The sequence below is a fragment of the Esox lucius genome, chromosome 15 (genome assembly GCF_011004845.1).
Source record: "Esox lucius isolate fEsoLuc1 chromosome 15, fEsoLuc1.pri, whole genome shotgun sequence".
NCBI classification, from domain to species: Eukaryota; Metazoa; Chordata; class Actinopteri; order Esociformes; family Esocidae; genus Esox; species Esox lucius.
Genome location: NC_047583.1, coordinates 32,797,669 through 32,821,296, shown reverse-complemented (window position 1 = coordinate 32,821,296; position 23,628 = coordinate 32,797,669). Strand labels below are relative to the sequence as shown.

At 41.0% G+C, this 23,628-nt stretch overlaps 1 long non-coding RNA gene across 1 annotated transcript; it reads right to left on the bottom strand.

Annotated features, from left to right (window-relative positions):
• Positions 1-17,146: 17,146 nt before the first annotated feature.
• LOC109615225 lies at positions 17,147-21,280 on the bottom strand. Its single transcript, XR_002196196.2, has 2 exons — positions 21,152-21,280; positions 17,147-18,255 (listed from the first exon to the last, which is right to left on the bottom strand). It is a non-coding gene; the product is annotated as an uncharacterized LOC109615225 (long non-coding RNA).
• Positions 21,281-23,628: the final 2,348 nt, after the last annotated feature.

The window sequence follows — 23,628 nt, the reverse complement described above, 5'->3', positions numbered from 1 at the left end:
GTCAAATGCTTCTTGTTTGTTAACGCCATAAAAACATAGACAATGACAGACATAGACAGATATACAGACAGAGACAGACATGTTGTCTATATGGAGTTCTCTTTGAGGCCCGGTATCATGTCTCTCCTATGGTTTGTTGGTTTTTGCCAATGACAGGGCTTTGACTAAGATTTGCCAAGCAACATATTCCAGACAAATGTGTCAAATGCTCACAAAACTGTAAACAGTACATTGTTGGAGAAAAAACAATGACCAAAAAATACTTGATATTCTCTACCTGGTTTGTTTACTGAGGTGACTGGCCTGTCTGTGCTGGAAAAACTGTTGCAAAATCTCTGGAGGCAATAATTCATGGATGCAAAAGCAGTTATACTTTTCGCATAGCTAGTGATAGAGCTGTCATATTAGCCAGATTAGTTTTTATTCAAGAAACGACTACCTTGGCAGGTGCAAAGAGAGCAATTTAAAAACTTGTCATAACTGAAAAACATTGCTTCTACAGTACCTACTCCTGTTAGTTAATCAATATTTTGAGACCAACATCATACAATGTAAACACATAACATGTCAGAATACCCTTACAGAAAACAAAATCATGATTTCACATCAAATGTTGCTTTACATGTTGTCAAATGTTCTCACATTTAGATTACATAGGATACTTTGATTACGTGGAAATGTGATTGAAGTTTTTGCTTTTGTAAAGACAGGCAAATAGATACATTGGTTCAATAGTTACTTTCATAACTCCAGTTCTATCAGTGGAGCATCGCCCATAGGCTGACAACAGCCCCAAACAAATGCACACACGGCACCAACCCATCTGGCCAGCACGCCGAGTCCCCACAAACAGACACTCAAGCACATACCATGCGAGGATCTAACCAAAAATCGCACAGGCAACTGGAGCTGTGGAGGGAACCATGTCAAATGCACCATCCCAGCTGCTCAACAGACATAACTCACACTCCAGCCTCAGCCACACTGAGCACTCCAGCCTCAGCCACACAAGTAAAACCGGACAAAAGGCGACGGCGTCCCCTAAGACGCACCAGCACAGATGTCCTCCACCTACACCCCTAAACAGGGCAGCCGAGGCCGCCACCCCACGCGTGGGAGTGCCACGTGACTTGTAGGTCAGATCATTCGCCTCATACAACCAGTGAGGCCGACGCTGTTTCGACCACGACTGGCCCACCTTGGGGCCACCGTGACACACAAAGAGCTGGGCGCGGTCCGCACCGCAGCCGTGGGCTGCACATACTGTGCCAAAGCGCGCACTGGACACAGATGATGCAACCTCTCCTCCCTCTCCCGCATGGGGAGGGGGAGAAAACGCTCACAATACCATCTTCATGGAACGAAACGATGACTGGATCACCTTAGGCAGAAAGGCCGGGTTAGGGAGCAACACAGCCCTGCTGCCATTGCCATTGATGGTGACACAGCCAGGCTGTGTCGACAGCGCAGAAAGGTCACTGACACTCTTAGCAGAGGTCAGAGCCAATAAAAGCGCAGTTTTAAGGGACAGCATCCTCAACGGTATCTGATCAATTGGTTCGAATGGCGTGTCACATAGCGCCTCCAGAACCAAAGCCAAATCCCACTGCAGCAACGTCCACCGAGGCACCTGCCGGAGACGGCAGGACCCAGACAGAATTTATTTTACCAAGAGATGACTAAATGCAGACACTCCATTGAACCCTTCAAGACACGCCGAGATCGCACATGCGTACACCATGCTGATCAAACCGACACTGCAGGAACGACAGGACACTGCCTACATCACTACACAGGGCGTCAACCCGCATCCTCACACCAGTGGGCAAAGATCCTCCAACACCGGATCTATAGCTAGCCGAAATGGAGGCTGCCCTCGCACCCTGAATGGTCGCAACTACCTCCTCAGTCAGTCCTCGCCGCCCCCCCGTAGCAACTGGCCCAGCACAGGGAATGCCCCGATTGAGCTGTTTGCCTGTGTCAATGCCCCGTGGCGGTAAGGGATCGGCCACCCGGGCGAAAAGGGGCGATCAGGATGAGCAACAGCCCCTCCGTCCGCACCCGAGACATGACAGGGAGAATGCACTGGAGAGGGGGAAACGCATACAGCAGTACTATCGGCCATGGCCGGTGAGCCAACACGTCCACGGCCAATGGTGGTCTGTCATGCCTGCGAAGAGAAAACCACAGGGGGCAGTGCGGGTCCTCCTGGGATGCGAACAGATCCACCTGTGCCTTCCCAAGTGCCTTCCCAAGCACCTGCGCCACTCGTCATCCCAGGGACCTCCCCGAGACAGCAAATCCACGCCCACATTGAGCTCTTCAGGAATGTGAAGGGCCCTCAGAGACCTGAGGTTCACCAGTGCCCATTCCCAGATCTGCACCGCCAACCACGCCCTGCCTGTTTGCGTAAGCAATTGTTGAGTAATTGTCTAACCACAACAACACGTCCCGACCCCGTAGGGTCGGAGCGAAGTGCAGCAGCACGTGTCTGATTGTGTCCAATTCCAGCCAGTTGATGTGGTGCTCCGACGGAAACGGCACCCCTCTGACTGAGTCCTGCCCCAGCCCGTCAGTGACGCGTCTGCAAACACCAGGACCCGAACCGACACTCTGCCCATGGGCAGAGAGTGTGGGTCTCTCCAGTATGCTAGGTCTGACTCCAGAGAACTCGGGACCTTGATCAACCGCTGCCGGTGACCCACCAGATCCAACCTGAGACGTGCCAACCAGCGTTGTAGGCCCCGCATGTGCAGCAGGACCACCGCGTGGGCTGAAGACATCAAGCCCAACAGCGACATGACCGTGCACACCGAGACCGTACGCAATGGCCGGACGTGGTCCAGGGCCCGTAGAGTGGCCTCTCTTCACGCTTCGAGCATGTGTGCCCTCATAGACACTGTGGATAACTGGAGGCCCAGAAATACCACCAGTTGATTGGGCTGAGGAGCACTCTTTTTCCAGGTCACTCTAAAGCCAAGGGGAGTGAGCACCAGTCACCAACCTGAACGTGTGAACCCAGGCCTGTTCTGCCGAGTGCGCCAGAACCAAAAGATCATCTAAGTAGGCCAGAACTCTGACCCCTTGACACCTCAGCGGTCTCAACGCTGCCTCCACACATTTGGTGAAAGTGCGGGGGGCCAACGCATATCCAAATGGAATCCGAGTGTATTTGTATGCCTGGCCCTGAAAGGCAAACCGAGTGATAGGACTGGGACAGGGAAGTAAGCGTCCTTTAAGTTGATGCTGACACAAAAGTCCCCGGGGTGCGCGCACTCCAAGAGACGTTTCATTGTGAGCATGCGAAACGGCCTCTTCAACACGCATTTGTTCAAAATGTGCAGGTCGAGAATAGGTCTCATGCCTCCCATTTTCTTAGGCACTAGAAAGTAAGGGGAATACAGCCCCTTCTCCCTTTGCTCCAATGGGACTAAAGACACTGCCTCTACAAATCCTCCTGCAGAGCAGTTAAAATTATATTTGCAAACTACTACTGGCAGTATTACTATAAAATGGTATATTTTCCAGAGTATCGGTGCAAAAGGTCCTGGCACGCTTCAATTGTGTCAATAAATGAAAATGAAAATTACGAATTGTGATTGTTGCATATTGAGTAATCAGTGTCAATCAGTGACTTTCTTTTTTTTTTTGTTTATCTTGAACTATTTTAGCTAAATACTCTCTACAGTATATCTACAGCCATGTTTTATGGAGTCATAAGGTATATCCAACCAAAGATCTTAAAAAAAGACGATTCCCAAATCTGTCCAGAAGAGGAGCAAATGTATAAATGACCATCCGGCCTCTTAGAGTGACCATCATCACCATCTTTGGTTGATTTGGATAAGAAAAACATGGCGGTGCCAAAGGCAAACGTTACCTATTTTTAGGTTACGCAACTTTTAGAAAGATTTTATAGGTTTGATATATAATAAGTTGTACATACTGGTTGCTAATCTAATAAATGTTTATGTTAGCAGTATTATGTAAATTGTAACAAAAAATCGGTTGCAGTCAGAACTAGGATGAACATAAAGTACATAAATGAACATAAAGTAATGAAGACGAAAGTGTGTTTGAGCTACATAAATGTGAATTACAGCATGATCAGACAGACTAGCGATTGTTGCATCACGCATTACTAAACATTCTAATGATGCATTCTAAAGATTCTAATACACAGGTGTTGACCCTGTTACATGGAGGGCAGAGTGTCTGCAGGTTTTGCTCTTAACTTGAAGTTGATTGACTAATAAGTTCATAGGAACTAACTAATTGGGCACCACAAAAACTTGCATTCACTAGGCCCTCTGTGGAATTTGTTTGACACCTTTTTTCTACACTGCAAAAAAATTGTTTTTATCTTGTTTTCAGGTAAAAAATCTGACCATCCTTAAAATAAGGATGCTAGATAATATAATAAATAATCTTAACAAGCTAAAGTTGTATTACCACTTGGGTTTAGAAAATATGCCTTGAATATCAAGTAATTTGTCTAGTTCCATTGGCAGTTTATTTCACTTTTTTCCTCAAATATAGTTACATTCCTATTCTTATTATAACATTCTTACTATTTAAAAAATAAATTTTTTGCAGTGTAATCAAACTGGTGTGATCGTATGTTTCAGAGACCACTCTAGCATGATCACACTGGTCTGAATGTACATGTCAAAGGGTTAATAATACTTTTTATGGCCTCCCAGATGGTGCAGGTAATGTGCCTTATTTTAAAAAAAAAAGTTGACAAGCATTGACGAATTGCGATGCAAATTGGCCAGCATGGCCTGGAAATATCGAAAATAATTGCAATAGAAAAAGAAAAACTGGGAAATATAAAACTTGATTTTATGGGGCCCCATTGTTTTTATTGTTCTTTTAGGAATGTTTGGTGTGCTGGTTATAATGACGAAAAATAGCACAGTACTTTTTTTCTTATTTAACTGAGGACATTGCAGAAAAGAGAATATAAGGTGGCTACTTGAAAGCTAGAACAGAATGAGTGTCTTGCGACACGTATCATTGTTTCAAGTAGGCCTTGCGCTAGAAAAGGAGACACCTTATTCACAGTGTTACTACATAATAAATGCAACTTAGTGTCATGTATTACCAGAAAGGGTATTTCTGTCAAAGATACTCTGAATGGTGATTTTGTCATTTTTAATTGAGGCCGCTGGTTATATCTTTTGAAACAGACTGTGGCTTAATAACACAGCAACACCACAGTGGTGTTTGCGACTAGAGGAGAATTTGTTTCCATCACATCGTTCCTCATTAAAGAGACACTCCTGGGGCCTCATCAAAAGGCTCCCACGTCCCAGCTCACTGCTTTCTGTCTCTAGGCCACGATTGCATAAAAAACAGCCAGGAAACGGTTCTTTCTTATGCAAAAATAACTCTTCTTGTCAATATTTGACTTATTGTTTCATAAGTTGGCCCGCTCTTAAGAAAGTTTGCAATGACTGACAATTGAAAAATAATTGATAACATACAAAAAGACTACTACTAAATGTGTTAAATAGACAATAATATATTTAATAGAAGATCTTGATTAGATTTGTGAATGTCAGTACATATAGGAATATATATAGACTATATCGACCACCCAATCGACCACCCAATTTTCAAACATTGCTATTGCCACAGCAAACGAACCATCTTTAATAGAGTCAAACATTTGTCACTGAAAACTGACCTTTAGGAGAGCAGGGAAGAGGTGGCTAAACCTCATCTGGTAGAGAATGATTTCTCAGAGTAGAATTCTGCTTTCTTCTTGTTGACAATTGTCACTAGTCAAGGTAGATGCCCATGCAATGCCCCCAGGTAGTCAATCAGGCTTTACTCGGCTCTCCTGATCTGGTCTTTGTCTTTTGGTTGACCGTTTCCTAAGGTCCACATCCATTGGCCTTGATTGACAATAGTTTTAAGAATACCTTTGAGATTTGCCGATATCAGGACTAGAGTGGCAATGATTGTTCCCATTAGGCCTAATAAAGTCATGATACGTTGCTTGTCCAAATCAGCAGGGAATATCCACCATCTTATCCTCCATCACACCTTCTGTGGGAGAGGTTTTGTTCAGATATTTATAATTTATTTATTATGCAGTTTGAGTCATTTCTGAGTAACAGTTTGTGCTATACTTTAAAAAAGCACAACTTGCTTCAAAGTGAAAAGAACAGGATCCAACTTCACATGAAACCTTGTTTTCTTACATGTTAAACCATGAATGCCTTGCCTACACATTCTAGTCATTCTTATACTAATCAATGAAGCAAAAACTAGTTCAAGTTGGAGTCACCAACGGCTGAAAAAACATCAGAGTACAACACTGGATTACGTCATGTTGTATCAGATGAGTTTTAACATTAGTTCCATTCCATAATTCCATAACTCAACCATGCTATACAATGTTGTTGTTTTTCCAGCACAGAACATTGTATTACTGCATTAGCTATGTTGATCAATTCTTAGTCTCGTGAGGGCACACCTTCAAGTCTCTTGAGTACTCCCTGGCAGTTTGGAAACCATTATATTTCAGGGCTGGCTTTGTATTGGAGGGATTTTACAAAGTACACTGTGGTAAAAGTTTATAATTCAACCAATGTGGCTGACAGACAGTGATGTATTCAAATTGAACATAAACAATATATATTTTTTTTTAATTAGGGATACATTTCTTGTTCTGAACTCATACACGGGTAGCTTTCTGTGAGTCATCGTGGTATAATGGTAAGTTAGGTATTTGTTACATATTGGGAGAGGTGGACAGGGACAGACCAGAGACCAGAGAGTGGGGACCAGACCAGAGACCAGGCATGTCATCATTTTGGTAAATACGGTCACTTTAATAGAGGCTGCCCTGTACTGGAGGGACAGGGGGCAGGGGATAGCCAATGGTAGACCGGGCCCCCATACAGTGTCACACTCAACAAACCTAAGACTAAGATAGCTTACAGAGACAGTTCTTTAAGAGATTTACCAAGTCCAAATATACCCCTTGTGTTACCCTTCTGATCGAAGGTAAGCCTTTTGGTTTTCTAGTAGATACTGGTGCTGCAATGTCTGTTATCATGTATGACTTCGTGTTGAATTTTCCCATGTCAAATGAAACTGTGCACAATGTAAGTGCTTCTGGTGAGGAGTATGTATGCATGGGATTTAGGACCAGATATAGACCTTATGCGTAGACCTTAGTGAAATCTTCTCCATTGTGAGCTATCTCTGGAAGCAAAATGGTTTGTTCATGCCTGAGGCAGGATAGCATTGCACTCATATCTCCCCATTGGTTAGGAAATGGCTAGTCAAACCATAGTCTGAGACTGTGATTTGCAGAAATGTGTATATACAGTGAGGAAAAACATTTTATCCCCTGCTGATTTCGTACGTTTGCCCACTGACAAAGAGATAAGTCTTTAATTTTAATGGTAGGTTAATTTGAACAGTGAAAGACAGAATAACAACAAAAAAATCCTGAAAAACACGTCAAAAATGTTATAAATTGATTAGCATTTTAATGAGTGAAATAAGTATTCGACCCTTCTGCAAAAAATCACTTCTGTGGCAAAACACTTGTTGGCAATCACGGAGGTCAGACGTTTCTTGTAGTTGGCCACCAGGTTTGCAGACATCTCAGGAGGGATTTTGTCCCACTCCTCTTTGCAGATCTTCCCCGAGTCATTAAGGTTTCGGCGCTGATGTTTGGCAACTCGAACCTTCAGCTCCCTCCACAGATTTTCTTGAGCCACTCCTTTGTTGCCTTTGCCATGTGTTTTGGGTCATTGTCATGCTGGAATACCCATTTTCAATGCCCTGGCTGAGGGAAGGAGGTTCTCACCCAAGATGTGATGGTACATGGCCCTGTCCATCATCCCTTTGATGAGGTGAGGTTGTCCTGTCCCCTTAACAGAAAAACACCACCAAAGCGTAATGTTTCCACCTCCATTTTTAACAGTGGGGATGGTGTTCTTGGGTTCATAGGCAGCATTCCTCCTCCTCCAAACACGGCGAGTTGATTCCAAAGAGCTCGATTTTGGTCTCATCTGACCACAACACTTTAACCCAGTTCTCTGAATCATTCAGATGTTCATCGGCAAATTTCAGACGGGCCTGTACGTGCTTTCTTGAGCAGGGGGATCTTGCGGGCGCTGCAGGATTTCAGTCCTTCACGGCGTAGTGTGTTACCAATTGTTTTCTTGGTGACTATGGTCCCAGCTGCTTTGAGATCATTGACAAGATCCTCCCGTGTAGTTCTGGGCTGATTCCTCACCGTTCTCATGATCATTGCAACTCCACGAGGTGAGATCTTGCATGGAGCCCCAGACCGAGGGAGTTGACAGTTCTTTTGTGTTTCTTCCATTTGCGAATAAATCGCACCAACTGTTGCCACCTTCTCACCAAGCTGCTTGGCGATGGTCTTGTAGCCCATTCCAGCCTTGTGTAGGTCTGCAATCTTGTCCCTGACATCCTTGGACAGCTCTTTGGTCTTGGCCAAGGTGGAGAGTTTGGAATCTGATTGATTGTTTCTGTGGACAGGTGTCTTAAACAGGTAACAATCAGCTCGTTACCTGTATAAAAGACACCTGGGAGCCAGAAATCTTTCTGATTGAGAGGGGATAAAATACTTATCACTCATTTAAATGCAAATCTCTTTATAACATTTCTGACATGCGTTTTTCAGAATTATTTTGTTGTTATTCTGTCTCACACTGTTGAAATAAACCTACCATTAAAATTAGAGACGGATCATTTCTTTGTCAGTGTACAAACGTACAAAATGAGCACGGGATAAAAAAAAAAATGTCCCTCACTGTAGGACCAGACCATTGTTTATTAGTGGTCCAATTAACAAGCAAACAACAATCATTATTTGACTTTACTGATAGGAATCCCCCACATTTCAATTGCAAAGACAGACCAGGTTAACTGGAAGGATGCTGGGCCCTGGTTGGAAACTGTGCTGGACATGAATGCTTGGATTGCCATGAAAGATGGTTCTAAATTCTCCCCCACTGCACATGTTTGGTGTGTTATTCTATTGGGCTGCCCCAGCCCAGCGGTGTGTTCATGGTGTTGACAGATGTATGCCTCTATTGTGGATAGTCTCATTGCCAGTCGTTGATTCCCTGCTGCTCGAGTGCCTTCCTGATACACTATGGGCTAAAGATAAGGTTTGATATTGGACAAATGAATGGTGTTCAGTCTCTCATGGTCACAACCAAGTCCACGTTCAGGCCTAGTAGGGCCCCGTACCCTCTTAGAAAGGAAGCTGAAGAAGGGATTGCTAGTGTTCATGATTCCCTGGTAAGGAGGGGTACCATAATACTCTGCCCTGATTCTCCTTGTAACACTGCCATACTTCCTGTCCATAAAGCTAATGGGGATTGGTTGTCTGTTCAAGATTGTTGACCTGTTAATGAAGTGATACACAGTGGTGTAGTGGAGGGTATACGCAGGTATGTGGCATATACCAACTTATTTTTCAGCCGGCATTGCCTATACCCTCTTCTAAATCCCCTCTCATGCGTATCATTCAGTAGTGTCCTGCAATAGCCAAATGACCAGAGATAGTACAGCACATGAGTAGCTAATCCAATCGCATGTGAATATATGCAAATGTTCCCTAAAAAAACACCCAATAAAGAGAAAATAGTGGCTGAAATGTCCCCGTTAGGTTGGTCATCAGAACTATACTTTCCATCAGATCTTCCACCCTATCCTACCTGCCCTGTTGGTTTACCTCAAATAATTACTCAAAATATGGCCTTTGGGATATTAAATTAATTAAATGAATGGGAAAGATGAAGCAAACTACTAAATTTTTTTTTCATAATAACAAATGACCTTGCTACATCGGTACTGTTAGCCAGCAGCACAGCAAATGACAGCTTGGCTAACGATAGCCCGGCGCCCGCACCCGTTACGTCCCCTAACCCAGTCACAGAGGATGCCGCCAGTGACAAAGATGCTGCCTTTTCGACTACAACTTCGAATGAAGCCAACTACGATGAGCACGTTCTCAATTTACTATGCATTGCCCTCGAATTCTTGAGTGCTTCAATTATTTTGGCAGCTACTTGTAGGTTCCAATTAGCTAAGGTCCCCCTATTATCGGCCACCCCCTATTTATTGTCCGTTTCTAGCAGTTGCAGGACTAAATCTTCTAAAATATGTATGCACTGCAAAACAACGTTATGTTTTGCTATTAAATATACCCCTTCAGCTAGCCCACCATTTTGTATAGAAATATATGGAGGTTTAATATTGTTTTGTTGGTTTTAAAAATGTCATGTATGTTAATTGTTTCAGACAAGTTGCAAATCGTGAAATTCGACTTGGGTGACAGACCAGACATCGTGTTTTATCAAAGTGATCAGCCTTTTTATTTTCTTCACCAGAAGGCATGAAAGGTAGCTAAAACTTTCTAGTAAACACTTAAGAGATGACTATGATCAGTCATTTGTAACACAAATAAAAAGGAAATAAAACATTATTGAACAAAATAGTAAGGTGGCTGATAATAGGGGCCAGTGGCCGAAAATGGGGGATCGTAATCTTTAGCCACATAACTAACCAACTTGCTGAAAATATTAATATTTCCACTGACATTTCTGAAATTATAATTAATGACATGCTACTTAACATTTCTATGTCTCTAATAATGACTAAACATTGACAATTGATCAAATGATTGCTAGTTACAAAATATATTTGAAAACGTTTGGCTATGCTGATAATAGGGGGTTCTACACCAACTTTGTGAGTGTTGGAAATTCTTGTCATTGGACTACATTCAGTATGGTTCAGGTTCAGGTTATGGTAATTGTTTCCATTGTTACATTAATAGCTTATAATTCTCATGTTAATGTCGTTTTTTGTAGACTACAATAATGACTTGCCAGACCCGTGGACAGCCAAACAAAAAGAAGATTTTAAATCCAAGAACCCCTGGTAAGGATACAAAAACAAAATAATTGGTAAGTTTACAGTGTTTGTTTGCTTGTATGTATGTATGTATGTATGTACGTATGTGGGAGAAATGGACACTACACACATACAGATGTGAATACAGTAGTTAAATTGCTTGTTTGTGCTTCCACAGGGTGTCTGGTCTGTAGCAATTTGAACTCTATTAGGATCAACAAGGAGCAAGGTGTATCTCTCTCAAGAGAATGGATGAACTTTGAAATTCAAGCGTCTGCCCAGGGAAGTAGAGAGAAACGTCTATCAGCCTTGAGAAATAAGGTGAGGAAACATGCTTTGTCCAAGGCATATGCTCAAGCTGTGAAGATGGCAGAAAAACTGTTGTTGAGAATGCGATGGAGGCTATGACTGAGTCATAAATGAAGGAAACCGAAGGTGTGTTTCAAACAGCCCACACATTTGGCCAAACAGAACAGACCCTTGTCTGACCATGAGAGCCTCATTGAGCTGTAGGAATTGAATGGTATAAAGATGGGCTCAATACTTAATTCATGTTAGAGTGCAACCCAAATAACCAAACATTTTGCCAATGAGATGAGGAGCAAAATCATCAGAAGCATAATATCATAATCGAGTTAGTTAGCCATCCTAATTGACGAGGCCTCTTCTTTAAGTCACAAAGCTGTCATGATAGTTTCAGTTAAAGCATAAATTCAAGAAGAAAGCCCGGAATTCATATTGCTTGAGCTTGTTGAACTTGAATATCAGAAAGCAGATGGCATAGTAGAAGGTTAACTCACTTGTTTAACGCTGGATTTACAGAAGAATCGCTTCATGAAAACTGGGTAACATTTTTATCGGATTAAGCCAGTGTCACGTTAGGAAAAAAGTCAGGAGAAGCAACCAGGCTGACCTTGAGATTTCCAAAACTTTTTGTATGACAGTGTATGAACCATAGACTTGAACTAGCTATGAAAATGCAGTTGATGAGGTAAACTCTGTCAATCACTTGCAGAAGCTGTATTCTCTGTATAGTATGTAAAAAGAAAATTGCGTGAACTCATAGATGCAGCTGCTGAAGTAGGCTCACAACTTCTTTGCTTTGGCAGAGTCTTGGATGTGCGCTGGGTGGCCAGTAGCTTTTGGACTGTTCATGCTGTTTGGAAATCACTAGGAGCAGCATTTTAAGAATGCTTGTTCTGATGAAAGGATGTCCAACAAAGAGAAGCAAATGTACAAAGGATTATTAGACCGTGTTCAAAGTCCTGATTTTATTTGTTATCTTGGTCTCATGTATGACACACTCCATGAACTAAGTGTCCTGTCACAGGAGCTTCAGACTCGTTCTATAACTCTCCTCAGAGCAGAGCATCTGCTGAAATGCACAGAGTGATACATTCATTTAAACAGAGTCCAGGTGAGAAATATGGTGAGGCTTTAAAAGCAAGAGAGTGGGGGATATCGGTCTATTGCCTTGAAAATGAATGCAAAGCACAAATCTATCAATACAGACCAGTTCTTACAAAGCCTTGTGAACAATCTTGAGCAACGCTTGTCTTTTGAAGATAAGACCATCAAGAAACTCAGCATCCTTGATCAGAGTAAAGGGCCATCAAACCCCAGCATCCGCCATGGTCAAGAACAAGTTAAGGGACTGTGCAAGCGATTCAACTTGTGCAGACCAAGCACTTATTTGGGATGTGGGACCTCCTGGAAGAGCCCAAAAGTGAGCCCAAGGACCTAAAACCGCTCATTAACTGTATGAAAAAATTCCCTGCCTGCAGAGTATGAGAGGAACTTTAGCCTTATGAACAATATAAGCACAGACAAGAGGGCTGTCCAACTGGTCTCAAACATATCAAACTTAATGATGATTAACATCATTGGCCCCCCTATTTCCAAGTTTGATCCAACAAAGTATACAAGGACCTGTTTAAAGAGCCACCGTGCTGCCTCTTCCATGCGTTCTAGACAGTGTAGAGTGAAAAGCCATGGAATATATTGTAGTATAGGGGTAGACAGGCTGTTGACAGGTTTAAAAACCTGCACTGATAATACATAGTGTTCAAAATCTGTTTTTTGATGTTTCTATAAGTATTGTACTACTTACCTAAGTACCTACCTGATGCTAAGTCCCTTGAGCCAAAAATATGAGCACTTATTTAGAAACCCAGCATTGGGTTGAGAGAGTATATCACTGTGGTTTCATGAATGTGTTGTAAAATATTTTTGATAATTGTTATTAAGATATTGTTTTAAATATATCGTTGAATTCTTTGAATGATGATGATGATGATATTTGAATGTTTGTTAAAAATATACTCATCTATGACTAAAACACCATGTTTGCCTCATTTTGAATATATGTTATATTCATGCATTAGGCCTGTGTAATATTTAAACCAGTAATATTTGCAAAGTGCAAATATGGAATCTTGTGAAAATTGATGGCAAGATGAATGCAGCAAGTTTTTAGAAAATTCTGCATGAAAGCTGTGCATGGGACGCTCTTGGACTTTCCAGCATGACAATGTCCCCAAGCACAAGGCCAAGTTGACCCTCCAGTGGTTACAGCAGAAAAAGGTGAAGGTTCTGGAATGGCCATCACAGTCTCCTGACCTTAATATCACTGAGCCACTCCGGGGAGATCTCAAACGTGCGGTTCATGCAAGAAAACCAAAGACTTTGCATGACCTGGAGGAATTTTACCAAGACGAATGTGCAGCTATAGCACCTGCAAGAATTTGGGGCCTCATAGACAACTAATACAAAAGACTGCATGCTGTTATTGATGCTAAAGGGGGCAATACACATTATTAAGAACTAAGGGTATGTAGACTTTTGAACAAGGGTCAGTAATTTATTTTCTTTGTTGACATGTTTTATTTTTTATGATTGTGCCATTCTGTTATGACCTGCAGTTGAATGTGAATCCCATAAGAAATAAAATATGTGTTATGCCTGCTCACTCATGTGGTTTTCTTTATAAATGGTACATATATTACCGAGTCTCCAGTGGTATGCAAACTTTTGAGTACCACCGTATAATTTCATGGTTTTCTTACAAAAGGTAAAAATAGTGTTTTCTCTTGTCTTGGAAGGATTAGTGGTAGAATGAAGAATCCACATGGATATAGTCTTTAACCTTAAGAAAGACATGCTGTGTCACCTGAGGACTGAATTTGAATCCAATATAGTCTTACCCTGTAAAGAGGGTAAAACAGCCAAAGCGAGTACACTCACCTAAAGGATTATTAGGAACACCATACTAATACTGTGTTTCGGCTTCAGAACTGCCTTAATTCTACATGGCATTGATTCAACAAGGTGCTGAAAGCACTCTTTAGAAATGTTGGCCCATATTGATAGGATAGCATCTTGCAGTTGATGGAGATTTGTGGGATGCACATCCAGGGCACGAAGCTCCCGTTCCACCACATCCCAAAGATGCTCTATTGGGTTGAGATCTGGTGACTGTGAGGGCCATTTCAGTACAGTGAACTCATTGTCATGTTCAAGAAACCAATATGAAATGATTCGAGCTTTGTGACATGGTGCATTATCCTGCTGGAAGTAGCCATCAGAGGATGGGTACATGGTGGTCATAAAGGGATGGACATGGTCAGAAACAATGCTCAGGTAGGCCGTGGCATTTAAACGATGCCCAATTGGCACTAAGGGGCCTAAAGTGTGCCAAGAAAACATCCCCCACACAATTACACCACCACCACCAGTCTGCACAGTGGTAACAAGGCATGATGGATCCATGTTCTCATTCTGTTTACGCCAAATTCTGACTCTACCATCTGAATGTCTCAACAGAAATTGAGACTCATCAGACCAGGCAACATTCTTCCAGTCTTCAACTGTCCAATTTTGGTGAGCTCGTGCAAATTGTAGCCTCTTTTTCCTATTTTTAGTGGAGATGAGTGGTACCCGGTGGGGTCTTCTGCTGTTGTAGCCCATCCGTCTCAAGGTTGTGCGTGTTGTGGCTTCACAAATGCTTTGCTGCATACCTCGGTTGTAACGAGTGGTTATTTCAGTCAAAGTTGCTCTTCTATCAGCTTGAATCAATCGGCCCATTCTCCTCTGACCTCTAGCATCAACAAGGCATTTTCGCCCCCAGAACTGCCGCATACTGGATGTTTTTCCCTTTTCACACCATTCTTTGTAAACCCTAGAAATGGTTGTGCGTGAAAATCCCAGTAACTGAGCAGATTGTGAAATACTCAGACCGGCCCGTCTGGCACCAACAAACATGCCACGCTCAAAATTGCTTAAGTCACCTTTCTTTCCCATTCTGACATTCAGTTTGGAGTTCAGGAGATTGTCTTGACCAGGACCACACCCCTAAATGCATTGAAGCAACTACCATGTGATTGGTTGATTAGATAATTGCATTAATGAGAAATGTAACAGGTGTTCCTAATAATCCTTTAGGTGAGTGTATATTCCCCACAATAAAATTAGAGATATCTTAGATGTTAAATTAAGTTATAATAAATAATATAGTTATAAACAATATAGTATTTTTTTGTTTGTTTACCAGTGATAACTGAGAATGCGTGTTTTAAAAAACCAATGCCCAATACTCTTTAATGGAGTTTAAATTCTAAAATGGTAAATTGACAAATGAACAAATAGGGTAGATTGGAGTAAAAGTTTTAAACTGAATTATTGTATAATTATTGTACCTTGATTTTAAAGACATCATACATCTGTTTTCTGTCAACATCACCATTCTTATGAGTTTTCTTAATTTCCGCATTGTTGCTGTGTAGATATGACAAGCACATTTCTACAAACCGCAACAATATTAGATGGGTAGTACAAAAAATCTGAACCTTCAGTTAACAAAGGATATTGGCTAAGTTGAAAGAATAACATAACAGTCTGAGGACAATGTCAGATTTTTTATGTTTGGAAACTTCAAATTTCATATACATTGAACAATGCATTTGGCCTTTATTTATGGCCTACCAAAAGTGGGGTAAAGCCATGGGCTCCAGGAAGGGGGGAAGACCCCCTAGGATGACCCCAACCTTTCCCATTATATCAGGATGGCCTATTGCTAAGGTTTAAATTTGAGTGTTCAGACTTGTGCTCCAACACAAGCATATTCAGTTTGGGGATAATCAAACAGTAAGTGACATCTAAACATATCTTCCTCTCAATAGCTTTAACATTGAAATGTATGGTTTTGAAACCAACTGCAGTCAGGGTAGAGACCGAAAATATCAACCCCCATTGTTGGGGATAGAACAATCATAATATGTCAATAGAACAACAGAAATACTTGGTGAAAATATGCATGAAAGGGTTTGGCTGACTGCCACTATATGGAATACAGATTAATCAGAGTTGAGGAATTTTCCCTAAAATTTTGGAGGCTAATCAAGGCATTATGTTTGTGTTTGTCATGAGGTAGTTTGGCCATTGCCTGTGAAAATGCAAAATGGGGGTGCTGTTGATATGTTAATTGCCCTTGTGGTTGCAGCAGGTAAACCACTGTAACAAGGGCTGGAGTTTTTTCTCCCCTACAATTTAGTTGAGCAGCTTTTCCCCTAGAGGGCAAACTGATTATTTAGTCAGGCATGTCCCAGCCAATGTTTTAATGTGGACCCACATGAGTTATTGCAGGGCTGTTTCATGGGCCCCATGAGGTAACCCCAGCATGGACACAGAAAGTATTTACAATGGCCCCACATGTGTTTGCCCATTTGGGCTTTACTTGGGTTCATGCTGGGCTTCTTGAGGGACCACAGCAGGCAACCTGTCTCCGACTCACATGGGCCCCACTCTTAAGCCTGCGTATGGTTTAAAGAATGATTGAACTTTGTGGGTCCCATATTGGCCAACCACCAAGGACCCACAAAGTTTTGTCCTACGTTTCCAAAATGGCCCCACATGTGCTTAACCTTTAAGGATATAATTGGATTCACAATGGACTTCTTGAGGGACCCCAGCCTGGCAGCCTATCTCTGACCCCCATGGGCCCCACTCAAAAGCCTAGAATGACTGAACTTGTCTGGTCTTACTCACATGGCCCTCATGTTTTCTGCCTTCCCTCCTATGTCCCTAGTAAATAGAAATGTTCACTGAAATTAACAGATTTCGATTTGCCTGACAAAAATGATGTACATTGTTTACATTCAGTGCTCCCACATTGTGTACTTGAAATATTATTATATAAATCAAAAACAAATTAAACAAAATGACAATATCATGCATTAGACAATTTATATTTAAGTATGTCATCAATGAGCATAATTCCTTGAAACCTTTGAGAAGTTTGAAGTTACCTTTAACATGCAATACCAAAAACAAAATCTGAAGAACTGGCACAGTTCCAATGTGTGTATACATAGTTTTAATTAACCAAACACATTCCATGTGAAAACAGCTAAACAACAGTTCTTACTCTGTACACCATACAGATCGCCTCTACGTTTTCTTGACATTCCAAACAGGTCACATTCTGTGGAACACTTCACACTAACCAATGACCATAACCTAGTCACTCTGAATAGCATTTCTGTGAATCTTAACCCAATGACAAGCGTTTCTCAAGATTCCTCTGTGCCCTTAGTGCTCTATTGCCTCCCTGTCACGAGCGCCACAAAACCATTTAGAGATGGATCGCTCAGCATCCTTCTTGTTTATGTGTGGTGTCAGAGTTGTTCTTCAGTCCACCTGAAATCAAGTTAGATGAGCCCTTTTCACAATTTTTCCTGGGTTGCATTATGCTTTGCTCATCAAATTATTTACACTATGGTAGGAGATCAGCATTGCACGTTCAACAGTACTTCTATACCTCAATCTTGACTAAATTCACTTAAATATTCTTGTACTGAGCAGAGTTTTGTTCCCCCAGAATATAGACCAATTATTAACACATTAGAGTCTGGGAGATCACTTATTATACAACTTGCTGCCCAATCAGCCAACTTCTCTTTAACTTTGAGTCCGAATAATTAAAGCAGTCATTGCTGTCACTGGATTCATAGTTTGTTTCGCCATCCATGTTCATTTCAAGGTCAAACTCTGCTATGTTCGTTTCAAAGTGTAAATACTACAGGTTTGTTTCACTGTCAACATCTGCCATGTTTGTTTCAAAGTCTAAATCCTCTATGTTTGTTTCACTGTCAATGTCTGCCATGTTTGTTTCACTGTCAACGTAATCCGTGTTTGTTTTAAAAGAAAGAGTTGTTTCATCGTCATGGCATATTTGGATGTTAACGTCTTCAGTTTCCATTTCTACAATCCTTAAGTGCTCTTGGACTTTAGCCTTAATTTTACGACGCTTGGTCCTCAAAGAGAAGTTGTCCATTGTTCCTGAAACAAACACAGATACACAGATATAGACTAAATGAACAATATTCATACTCTACAATGGACTGCCATTATTTAGAAGCTGAATAAATCCAAAGCTTTTAATGTTATAGGTTATATGTTTTCTGAATGATTACATAACAAATAGTCATCTACAGTGCAGAAAATACTTGAGTGGTTGCTCATAGATGGCTTTTAAAATTTAGTTAAAGACAGATGTTGATTACTTGAATGATGCTACCAATGCATTTTGGACATGATTACCTAACCCCTGCATGAGAAACAGTTTTTGTTTTTATTTTATTTACAGGGGCAATGCACATTAATAAACATAAATGTAAACGTGACAGAATTAGCCTAAAAGGCTATTTTACATCTGTAGACCCTTGACAGAATGTTAAGAAGTCACCCTAAAAACAGAGACAGAGCATCACACATACACACATCATATGACTATTGAAAAATAGAGAAAGAGGAAGATGGCAGCAGAAGAGAGCAACATAACCAAGAAAAACTAGTACAACAAAGTATATTGTCAAGGATACAATACTTATGTTGACAGTGCTGAGTTGTCAATAACAATTTTTTAAGCTGAGACTGGAAAGAGCCAAAAGCATCTAATCGTCTAATGGTTGGTGGGACGCAATTCCATTCCATTGCAGCTTTTACCGAAAATACAGACTGGCTAAAGTTACTTTTTTTGAGAGGGATAATACAGTCCTCTCTTTCCCCACCTCTTGTAAATCGGTGAACAGTGGTTCTAACATTCAAAAACTGTTTTAGTCTTGAAGACAAACTATGTATAGTCTTAAACATCAAACAAATATGTACATATTTGATCAAGTTATCCCAGCTTAGCAAGTTGTATTTTTTTTATATTGAGCAGTGATGAAACCTAACTGATTTCTTATCAAGAGTTTTTAGTGATTGTTTATACAAAGACTCTAGTGGTTTCAAAGTAGTAATATTAGCGTGTGACCAAGTAGTTAAACATAAGGTAATATTAGAAACAATCATGGAATGCATATACATCAAAGCGGCGTCAGACGATATATATGCACGAATAAATCTAAAATTAGATAAACTAAATCTGACCCGGTTACAGACCTTTTTAACCTGCGCCTTAAATGAAAGTTTGGAATCAATCAGAATACCAAGGCACTTATATTCAGATACAACTTGTAATCTTTCACCTGATACAGATACATCTGGCACTATATTTAAATTCTTAGTTTTGGTGATGAACATGCACACTGTTTTAGAGATGTTTAACTGTAAGCAGCATTGTTCTAACCAAGCTGCAACATGAACCAGGGATTCTGTAAGTTTGTTTGCGACTTGTGACACACTACTTCAGTGTATATAAATAACAGTGTCATTTGCATACAATATAATGTTAGTGTTAGGACAGACTGAAGGAAGATCATTGATGTACAACGTATGAAGTAAAGGGCCCAAAATAGATCCTTGTGGAACACCAGTGGATATACTTAGAGGAGCTGATTTATAATTCTGTATACATACATACTGTGTGCAACCTGACAAGTATGATTCAATCCATCTCATCGTATGTGGAGACAAATTAAAACTTAAACTTAATAATTTAGACAACAGAATTCTGTGGTTTACGGTGTCAAAGGCATTCCTGAGATCAAGAAACACAGCCCTGACAACCCCTCCTTTATCTAATAGGGACTTAGCAGTTTGCCATCTCAGTTGAATAGTTTGCTCTTCAGCCAAATTGCATTGGATGTAAAGCAACAGAATTATTATTCAAATAATTTGTGATTTGTGCAGCCATCAATTTCTCTGCAATCTTTGAGACTATAGGTAAAATACTAATAGGTCTGTAATTACTAGCAGAATGAGGAACACCACTTTTGAATATAGGCACAATAACAGATGACTTCCAAGCACTTGGAAACATCCCCTGAGCATTTAAAAGATTGATAATTTTAGTAATAGGATTAACTAACAACTCACTAAGCTCTTTAAGCATTACCACATCCATACCAAATATATCCTTTGCTCTGGATGATTTAAGAGATGTAATTGTTCTCATGACGTCAACTTCAGAGACTGCCCTTAAAAGTAAGGGCTTGTTCATCTGTATTAACTGTAAAAATGTCTGTATACTTAGGTGAAAAACATTGTGCAATTGTGACTACCGAGTCAACAAAATAATGATTTAATACTTCGGCTACATCAGCTGGATTGTTAGTCAGCTTCCCGTTAACCATCAATTCAAGTGATGACCTATCTTTTCTTTTGTCACAAGTACCTCAACTTATTCCAGATTGTTGTTGAAATACCTCTAGCCTCATTAAGCTAGCTACATTGGTTAGCAATCATGATTTCTCTACAATACTGTTATAAGTGTATAGTTATCATTAAAACATATTTGCAACTAACTTACGATCCAAAAGTTGGATATCAACTATCACTACTACCAAGCAATAAGTTAGCACCTGTTTCCCCACCACACAAACATGATGCTAACGTTAGCTAGCTAGCTACATTGTTAGTTGTCAAACTAAAGTTAACTAGATTTTACTAGTATGGTCTTGCTAATAACGTTTGCTAGCTAGCTAATACATGACTACATTTAATTAAGGCTTGATTATTATGGCTTGCCTAACATTGCTGTAGGTAACTCACTGAATAACATTAGCTATAAATTAGTGAGACTTTTGCTAGCATCTTTACTGCTCAAGCTTGAAAAGTCGTTAGCTCGCTAGCAAGTGAAAACATTACATCTTGTCAAGTGAGGAATTAACACTTAAAATCCTGAAAAGTAATGAGAACGAACTAACTAGCGTTAGCCAGCCACGCTAAACAATTAGTTTGCTGATAGCTGACATGCTCAAAATACATACAGTATAGAAACTAGAAGGCTTACCTTGTGGTACAGGCTGTTCTTAATCAGTGCTGGCCAGTTTGTTTTCCGACAGCAGCGGGCGGGAGTGAGCTTGGAAGACGCCGGCACCAGTGCATTCCACTTGTCTAGTATGAAGAGGGGAGGGGTAGGTCATATGCAGATTTTCCCTCTTAATTTTAAACTGTGCACTGTGAACATTCACCATTTTATTATGACTCACAAGCAAGGTAATTAACTTTTTGTAACCCCTAAATCATACTTTAGTTTTCTAATACAAATGTTGTTTTTATAAACAAAAACTGATATGATCAAATTCAAGTTAGAATGTTAGATTGCTAGCTTAAAGCTTCTAATCTTTTCCATAACCTTATCAAACAGTATTGTATTATATACCGTAACAAAGATTTGAATCTGGACCTTAATAAAATGTAAAAAAGCTCTAATTTTGCGATAGGACCCCGTTCCTCAATTCTGTCAAATTTATGGGACTCTCCAAATGTACTGATTATGCTTACTACTCCTGTAATGGAGATAAACAGGGATTAATGCACCAGATGTATTCTGGACAACAATTGTGAGGAATCAGTTCGGATCCTTCCTTCCGTTCGGTACCCTATGATAACCGTACCTCATCACATTGACAGTTCTCTCACTTAAACCCCTCCTACTTTGTATACATCATGCTCATAGCAATGTGTTGGCCCCAAACATCACTGGGCCTGGCGCCTATACAGACAAATATTGGCCTTGTAGGGATAAAGCTTATATCTACCTGCCCCGGGGCTGGACTGGGTGTTGTGTTTTCGTCACAATAAAAACATTTCCTACTACAGATAACTTACACCATTGAGTCCGCAGGAATGGGATCAGCTCCCCTAGCTACTGTATGTTCCACTGGATGCCAGATGCTCCACTAGATGGGAGAAGTTCTGGTGTGGGTTAGTTCCATGGTATGTGGCAATTAAAAAACGGCCATGAGGTACGTGAAAAAGCATGTCTTTTCCTGATGATATAAGTGTATGTTAGTCCTATACTCTTGTTAAAGAAGACAACACAGAGGAATGGTGCTTCGCTATTATGTGCTATATGAGGTACATATAGCAAACAGTTCCTGTCTATTATTGGAGGGGCCCCACAACCTGATATGTGTGTGGACCTAAGCACTCAAGAAGGGACACTATAACAAACAAGGTTAGGATACATATGTATGATACACTTACAGTGGGGAGAACAAGTATTTGATACACTGCCGATTTTGCAGGTTTTCTTACTTAGAAGTCTATTTTGTAATTTTTATCATATCACTTCAACTGTGAAAGACGGAATCTAAAACAAAAATCCAGAAAATCGCATTGTATACTTTTTTTAAATAATTAATTAGCATTTTATTGCATGACATAAGTATTTGATCACCTACCAACCAGTAAGAATTCCGGCTTTCACAGACCTGTTTTAATTACAACTGTTTGAACTCGTTACCTGTATAAAAGACACCTGTCCACACACTCAATTAAACAGACTCCAACCTCTCCAAAATGGCCAAGACCAGAGAGTTGTGTAAGGACATCAGGGATAAAATTGTAGACCTGCACAAGGCTGGGATGGGCTACAGGACAATAGGCAAGCAGCTTGGTGAGAAGATGGAAGAATTTCAAGATGACTGTCAATTTCCCTCGGCCTGAGGCTCCATGCAAGATCTCACCTTGTGGGGCATCAATGATCATGAGGAAGGTGAGGGATCAGCCTAGAACTACATGGCAGGACCTGGTCAATGATCTGAAGAGAGCTGGGACCACAGTCTCAAAGAAAACCATTAATAACACACTAAGCCATTATGAATTAAAATCCTGCAGAGCACGCAAGGTCCCCCTGCTCAAGCCAGCGCATGTCCAGGCCCGTCTGAAGTTTGCCAATGACCATCTGGATGATCCAGAGGAGGAATGGGAAAAGGTCAAGTGGTCTGATGAGACAAAAATAGAGCTTTTTGGTCTAAACTCCACTGTTTGGAGGAAGAAGAAGGATGAGTACAACCCCAAGAACACCATCCCAACCGTGAAGCATGGAGGTGGAAACATCCTTCTTTGGGGATGCTTTTCTCCAAAGGGGACAGGACGACTGCACCATATTGAGGGGAGGATGGATGGGGCCATTTATCGTGAGATCTTGGCCAACAATCTCCTTCCTTCAGTAAGAGCATTGAAGATGGGTCGTGGCTGGGTCTTCCAGCATGACAACGACCCGAAACATACAGCCAGGGCAACTAAGGAGTGGCTCCGTAAGAAGCATCTCAAGGTCCTGGAGTGGCCTAGCCAGTCTCCAGACCTGAACCCAATAGAAAATCTTTGGAGGGAGCTGAAAGTCCGTTTTGCCCATGGAGGTGTGGGTCAAAATCCTTGATGCAGTGTGTGCAAACCTGGTCAAGAATGACAGGAAACATATGATCTCTGTAATTGCAAACAAAGGTTTCTGTACCAAATATTAAGTTCTGCTTTTCTGAT